The sequence below is a fragment of the Dipteris shenzhenensis genome, chromosome 32 (genome assembly GCF_047967505.1).
Source record: "Dipteris shenzhenensis isolate YYH24624 ecotype China chromosome 32, Dip_SZ_1.0, whole genome shotgun sequence".
Classification (NCBI taxonomy): domain Eukaryota; kingdom Viridiplantae; phylum Streptophyta; class Polypodiopsida; order Gleicheniales; family Dipteridaceae; genus Dipteris; species Dipteris shenzhenensis.
Genome location: NC_141627.1, coordinates 40,485,830 through 40,492,569, shown reverse-complemented (window position 1 = coordinate 40,492,569; position 6,740 = coordinate 40,485,830). Strand labels below are relative to the sequence as shown.

The 6,740-nt window shown below is 43.5% G+C and overlaps 1 long non-coding RNA gene across 1 annotated transcript; it reads right to left on the bottom strand.

Moving 5' to 3' along the window:
• Window positions 1–252: 252 nt before the first annotated feature.
• Window positions 253–1,393, bottom strand: LOC147880750 (uncharacterized). The gene is made up of 2 exons (XR_015540606.1): window positions 878–1,393; window positions 253–769 (listed from the first exon to the last, which is right to left on the bottom strand). It is a non-coding gene; the product is annotated as an uncharacterized LOC147880750 (long non-coding RNA).
• Between the last annotated feature and the right edge of the window lie 5,347 nt (window positions 1,394–6,740).

The following is a 6,740-nucleotide window of genomic DNA, read 5'->3' as shown; positions in this document are numbered from 1 at the left end:
AGAATAATTACAAAAAAGTAAGCAACCGCTTAGCTTATGCGTCCACCAACATGACCCAAAAATCTTTCCAAAAGTGTGCAACAACATTATGACAAAGGTTTAAACATTACAACGAAGTCTCCAACATTTTAAAAAAAGACTCCCACAGTGCTTCAAAATTCACTAACATATCAATTGTAGGAGTAGTGGCAAAAGCGAGTATCATTGCATAATCATAGGTGTCAACATTGAAAGGTTCCAACGTGTCTCCTTAAGTAATAACCATTACATTAAACTTCTGCAAAAGTCTTCAACATAGCAACACAAGTCTCCAACTTCACATCATAGATGAGCATCACAATTTTGCAACATAACTTGAAAGGCACATCCTACCACTAGTGGCTGCAAAGGTGTTTTATGGCAGAGGCAATCTCAAACAACACAGCATTGCTCTCACACTCTATGGCTATACGATCACGATGGAAACGCACACTCTCTAAGAACTCCTCCCTTGAAATTTCGACGAGATCTTTATCATGGACTAGCCTCTCCTTCTCCATTGCAGCCCGCGCTCCATCCATGCTAGCAAAGCATTCAATGAGCTGTCGAGAAGTCTCCTAGAACTCCTTTTTTACAATGGACAGGCGACCTTGCTTGCGGCGATGTCTCCCAGAGGTGTGTTATGCCACAGAAACCGCATCAATGTCATCGTCATCGTCACTCTCAAGCACCACAGAAGATCTCGATTGTTCTACAGATGGCTCGTGGGTAGGTTGCTCATCACAAGGTGCTGCATTCAAAAGGGATGGGACAAGCAAACCTGTGAGAAAGATTGTCTGCTGCAAAGTTCGAACGAAGGCACACTCAAACTTTAGGAAAGAAAAGACAAAATTGCAACCTATGAACTCAGCTGCTGTATTAATTAAAATGTCGCCAGGAGTGATAGCCCGTTGGCTGCCAAAGCGTGCCTCCATAGCCTTGAAAAGCTCCTTGTCAAAGGATCCTAGAAGACCAGGGGAGACAACCTTATCATCCTTCACAGCCCAGTACAAGTCATGGCTAGATGGAATCGATCTCTCGTAGTCCGAAATTGCCTTGAATGGCTTCCAAATGCAATTCCAACGGTTCTCGCACTCCAATGGAGTTTAGATCAGGTCTCCCATTTAGCTAGCTTTCTATGATCACCTCATGAGGGCACCGGAGTTCATATGAGCCAACACCAGATTCTGCGCGTCAAGCAAGGCAATCCTCTGCCCTTGACCAATTCTGTGTCAACACCCTATCCGAGTTTGCAATGTCTTGTGCAAGGGTGGAGATGTCATCAGCTGCAGTAGGGGTGACCTTGACGGGTGAAGCAACGACCTCGTTCATAATAGCTATCACCGTCCTCCCTTGGAACCCTCGGTGATAGTAGTAGGGGGGGCATTGTGCCCCTCTACACCCCCCCTTCGTAGAGTGGGTATAAACATGCATGGGTCTAAAGCATGGCTAAAAACAACCTCTTAAAAAAGATCAAGCTCCACATACAATATTTTCTCCATTCTTCCTCATTTCATAGTGCAGGAAGTTGTGACTTTCTTCTGAAGAATGAATCTTGATGGAAACCATTGGTCTAGCTCGAGAGGCTCACATGGTAATGACCTCAACTCCCCAAGCTATCAAGTTTCTTGTCTCTCTGGAGGATAAACACCAGGTGAAGAAAGCCATACAATCACTTTAGGATCGGGCATTAGCACGTAGGATAGTTGGCTTCATGCCCACCAGGAGCCAGGTACATGATTGGTTGTGGGCGCGCTTAGCATTGGTCACATACAAGAGTTTACCATCTATGGCAAAGGGTTTTTCCTTCTCCATTTGTTTGTTGATACCACATAGGCTCTGGTGGAGCGAGACCAATAGCTTTTGGGCCCGTGCCTTATTTACTTTATCCCTTGGTACCATGGTTTCATGGTTGATGATATGGAGCTAAACTATCATACACCTCACTTTCTAGTCATGATTAGGTTCTTGGGGCTCCCCAAAAAGTACAGGTCCATTCTCCACTCCATTGGTAGAGCCTTCATCATGGTGTTGAGCTACCACCACAAACGGCCATGCCTGCGTTGCAAATGATGGAGTCCCAAACTCAGATTGATTGTGGAGAGCCCAAAGACTCTTTCAGAGATCTTTTTAGAGACACTAGATGGTGGCAAGTTTAGACAGTGTGTTGAGATTTCTAGGCTTTCCATGGCAGTGCTTATAGTGTAGGCAAATGGGATGTTTTTTGTGGGTGCAGAACACCCTAATCTTCTTTTTCATTCATTTATATATGTGTTTGAGTATTGTACATAACCGAGGTAAAGGCACAGTGACCTTTAACCCCCACAACCTCCCGCTTAAAGGACAATGTGCCTTTAAGGGAGAACAACCAGTGAGCATACTATCCAATGCCCATCAATACATGACAATACTCAAACCACTGACTAGGTAGACTCCTCGTCAGCATATCTACAGGGTTATCATCTGTATGAACCTTGACAAGATCTATGCGCTTGTCCTCAAGTACCTCCCTGATGAAATGGTACCTGACCTCAATGTATTTGGTCTTTGCATGAAAGACCGGATTCCGTGCTAGGTAAATAGCACTCATGGAATCACTATGCAATGTCGGCACACCTGTATGAATCCCCAAATCTCCCACTAGCCGATCAAGCCATATAGCCTCCTTGCAACCCTGTGCGGCTGCAACATACTCAGCCTCTATGGTAGACAAAGCAACGCACTTCTATGCGCGAGACATCCACGACATTGCACCACCTACAAAGGTGAACACATAACCAGAAGTGGATCTCCTACTATCCACATGCCCTGCATAGTCTGAATCTGTGTACTCAAGTACACGCATGTCTCCTCTACCAAAGCAGATGCACATCTCCTTGGTACTCTTCATGTACCTCATGATGTACTTAACTGCCTCCCAATGCCTGTTTCCTGAATTAGCCATATACCGGCTAACAACTCCCACTGCAAATGCAATGTCTGGTCTAGTAGCTATCATAGCATACATAAGACTATACATAAGACTCCCAACCGCTGATGCATAAGGAACCTTGGCCATCATGGCCCTCTCCTCATCTGATTTGGGACTATCTGTATGACTCAATTTCACATATGTAGGCAATGGAGTACTCACTGCCTTCCCCTCCTCCATATTGAAATGTTGCAATACTTTTGTAACATACTCCCTCTGTGAAAGCCAAAGGAGTTTCCTACTCCGATCACGCATGATGCGCATACCAAGAATATGACTTGCAAGTCCCAAATCCTTCATATCAAAGGCCTCATGCAACTTGGCCTTTAATGCATCTAGCTCATAAGTATTCTTGCTAGCCAATAGCATATCATCCACATATAATGCCAGGAGTATCAGGCTATTATCCTTAGCCCCTTTAGTGTAGAGGCAGTGATCAATTTCACTCAACCCTAGGACCGAATGAAAGCATCAAACTTCTGATACCATTCTCTAGGCGCTTGCTTAAGACCATAGAGACTCTTCTTCAGCTTGCAAACTAAATGCTCTTTGCCCTTTTCTTCAAAGCCTTCTGGTTGCACCATGTAAATTTCCTCATGCAGATCCCCATGCAAGAAAGCTGTCTTGACATCCATTTGCATAAGCTCCATATTCTCTACTGCCACTAGTCCAAGCATGCATCTAAGTGTGCTCATCTTCACAACCAGAGAGAATATCTCATCAAAGTCCACACCCTTCTCTTGCTTGAACCCTTTAGTGACCAAACGGGCCTTGTACCTAGGCACATCATCACTTGTGACCTTCATCTTGTAGACCCATTTACATGGCAATGCTTTCTTTCCATGTGGCGAAGAAAACAAGTCCCAAGTCTTATTCTTCATAAGTGAACTCATCTCTGATTGCATAGCATACTCCTACTTGCGTTGATCCTCACGCATCATAGCCTCTCTGTAGCAAGAAGGCTCCCCACAATCAATAAGCATCACATAGTCTACCCCTTGAACAAACCTATCAGGCGGTCTAGACACTCTAGATGATCTTCTCAAGGGCATTTCAGCTTGCTATCCCACCTGCATATCAGCCACATTTGGATCATCATTTCCACCAATAGATGATCCATCATCTACCCTTGATTATATACCTGTGGGAGTACTTGGTGGTACCATTTCTTGTACATTTGGTGCATGGACAGCTTGCTGTCTATCAACATATGCAAGTGGATTCACATCCTGGAAAGTGATTCTCCTCATTTCCACATCCCTCATGGGTGCCTTATGCATCTTCTTCTCATTGAAGGCTACATCATGGCTGCGTATGATCTTCTTTGCTTCTGGATCCCAGAGACGATAGCCCATCTCTCCACTTTCACCATAACCTAGAAAGATGCATTTCCTAGACTTAGGATCTAGCTTCTTTCGAAGCTCTCTTGACACATGTGCATATGCCTCACACCCAAATATATGCAAATGAGAGTAAGAGGGCTTCTTGCCACTTCATGCCTCTTCAGGAATACCACCATCCAAACTCTTACTAGGTGATCTATTGATCACGTGCATTGCAGTCTTCATTGCCTCAGCCCAAAAACCACCAGAAAGACTTGCATTGGAAAGCATGCATTGCAACCTTTCTTGAATGGTACAGTTCATCTTTTTTGTAACTAGATTTTGCTTTGGAGTACGAGGGGATGTGAGCTCCCTCTTAATCCCACGTGTATCATAGAAATGCTGAAAGTCATGAGAGAGATACTCTCCACCATTGTCAGTCCGTAGGCATTAAAGCGTTCTACCTGACTGATTCTCAACCAAGGCCAGCCATTTCTGAAATACCTGGAACACATCACTTTTCCGAGCTATAGCATAAGCCCACACTTTCCTAGTTGCATCATCAATGAATGTCACATAGTATTCAGCCCCACCTAATGACCGTGTAGGCAGGGGACCACATACGTCTGAATGCACCAAATCAAGCTTTTTAAACTCTTTCTTTCCCCTTCTTTTATGGGCTGATTTAGTATGCTTCCCATAGAGACAGTGCTCACAAAATTCAAAATCAGAGAAACTCAAATGCAGGACATAACCCAAATGACATAAGAGTTTCATCCCATTTTAGCTCATATGGCCCAACTGGCAATGCCATAAAGAAGTGCTTGGCTACTCGATTATTGCAACAACATGATCAAACACCCCTGATACATGTAAGGGATACAAAGTCCCACACGTGGCACCCCTGGCCAAAAGCATAGAGCCCTGCTGAATTTTTCAACTCCCAGAACCAAAGGTGGTTTGAAAACCAGCATCATCTAGCTGACCTGTTGAAATGAGACTCTTGATCAACTTAGGCACATGTCTCACATTTTTCAAAATAAATGCAGACCCATTTGCAAAAGAAAACTTTATGTCACGTACTCCCACTATGTCACATGCATAGTCATTTCCAAGATGCACACAACCTGTCTTTCCACTGTCATAAGTGGAGAACCATTCCCTATGGGGAGTAACATGGAATGAAGCACCAGAATCCAAAATCCAATCCTGGGAATATGCATCATCTGAAGTGGTAAGCAACTATGCAGATAAGTTAGACATGAAGAGAATGTCATTGTCACTATCATGTGTGATTGCATTGATCTCCTCGATCTTCACTTTTCCTTTGTCCTCCCTTGGACTCTCTTTCCTCTGATTTGCACCCCAATTTGCATTCTTTTTCTTATCCTTTTGCTCTCTTTTAAGCTTGTAGCAATGCTCTCTTTTAAGCTTATAGCAATCCTTTTTCATGTGGCCCTTCTTGCGACAATAATGACACTCAATGTTCCGTGCCCTAGACTTGCTACGGGACTTCCCTCTTTCTTGAAACTTCCCCTTGGACTGTGATCTGCCCCTTTGCACATTTAAGGTTGGATCCTGCTTGTTGCCTTCCATTGACTTCCATCTAATCTCCTTGGCCAACAAGCTACCAACCACATCATCAAAGTTCAATACTCCACCAGGTGCAGAGTTACTAATAGCAGTATGGAAAGTATCCCATGAGGATGGTAATGAGCATAAGAGAAATATTGCCCTCATTTCTGCATCGAAATTCAGCCTTTGATCTTGAAGCTGATTGAAAATGATATGAAATTCATTCAAATGCAAAGCTACGGATACTCCCTCCTTCATGTGCAGCTCAAACAATCTCTTCATGAGATAGACTTTGTTTGAGGCAGTCTCTTTCTCATATGTAGCACACAACTTTTTCCATAAAGCTTCCGTAGTCTTTTCAGTGACTACTGTGAAATAAACTGTCTCCCCAAGATGAAGTCTAATGGTAGACTTTGCCAATGCATCCAACTCATTCCATTCATTTGTGGACATAGTTGCAGGCTTAACTGCAATCCCTTGCAAGGGTTTTATCTGCTTCTTTTGAATAAGCACATCCCTTATCTGTTCTTTTCACAAAGAAAAGTTTGTCCCATCAAACTTTTTAATGCTGAAAAATTCCTCTTCAGACATGGAAGAGGATGCCATGATGCAAATAAAGCAAAATCCCAAATGCTAGTGCCTGCAAGAGAGAATCACACCAAATGCCAGGTGCACCCAAATGTGTATGCCACAATAGAGTGAAATATCACCAAAACTCAAAGCGCAAAGCATCAAAAGATACAGCTGACTCATGTGCATGTACTATGCATCCATATGAGCAAATCTGGCCCAAAAGAAAATGCCAACTGCAATGGCAATCCAAAATGCCAATAAGTGCTAAATGGCTCAAGCAT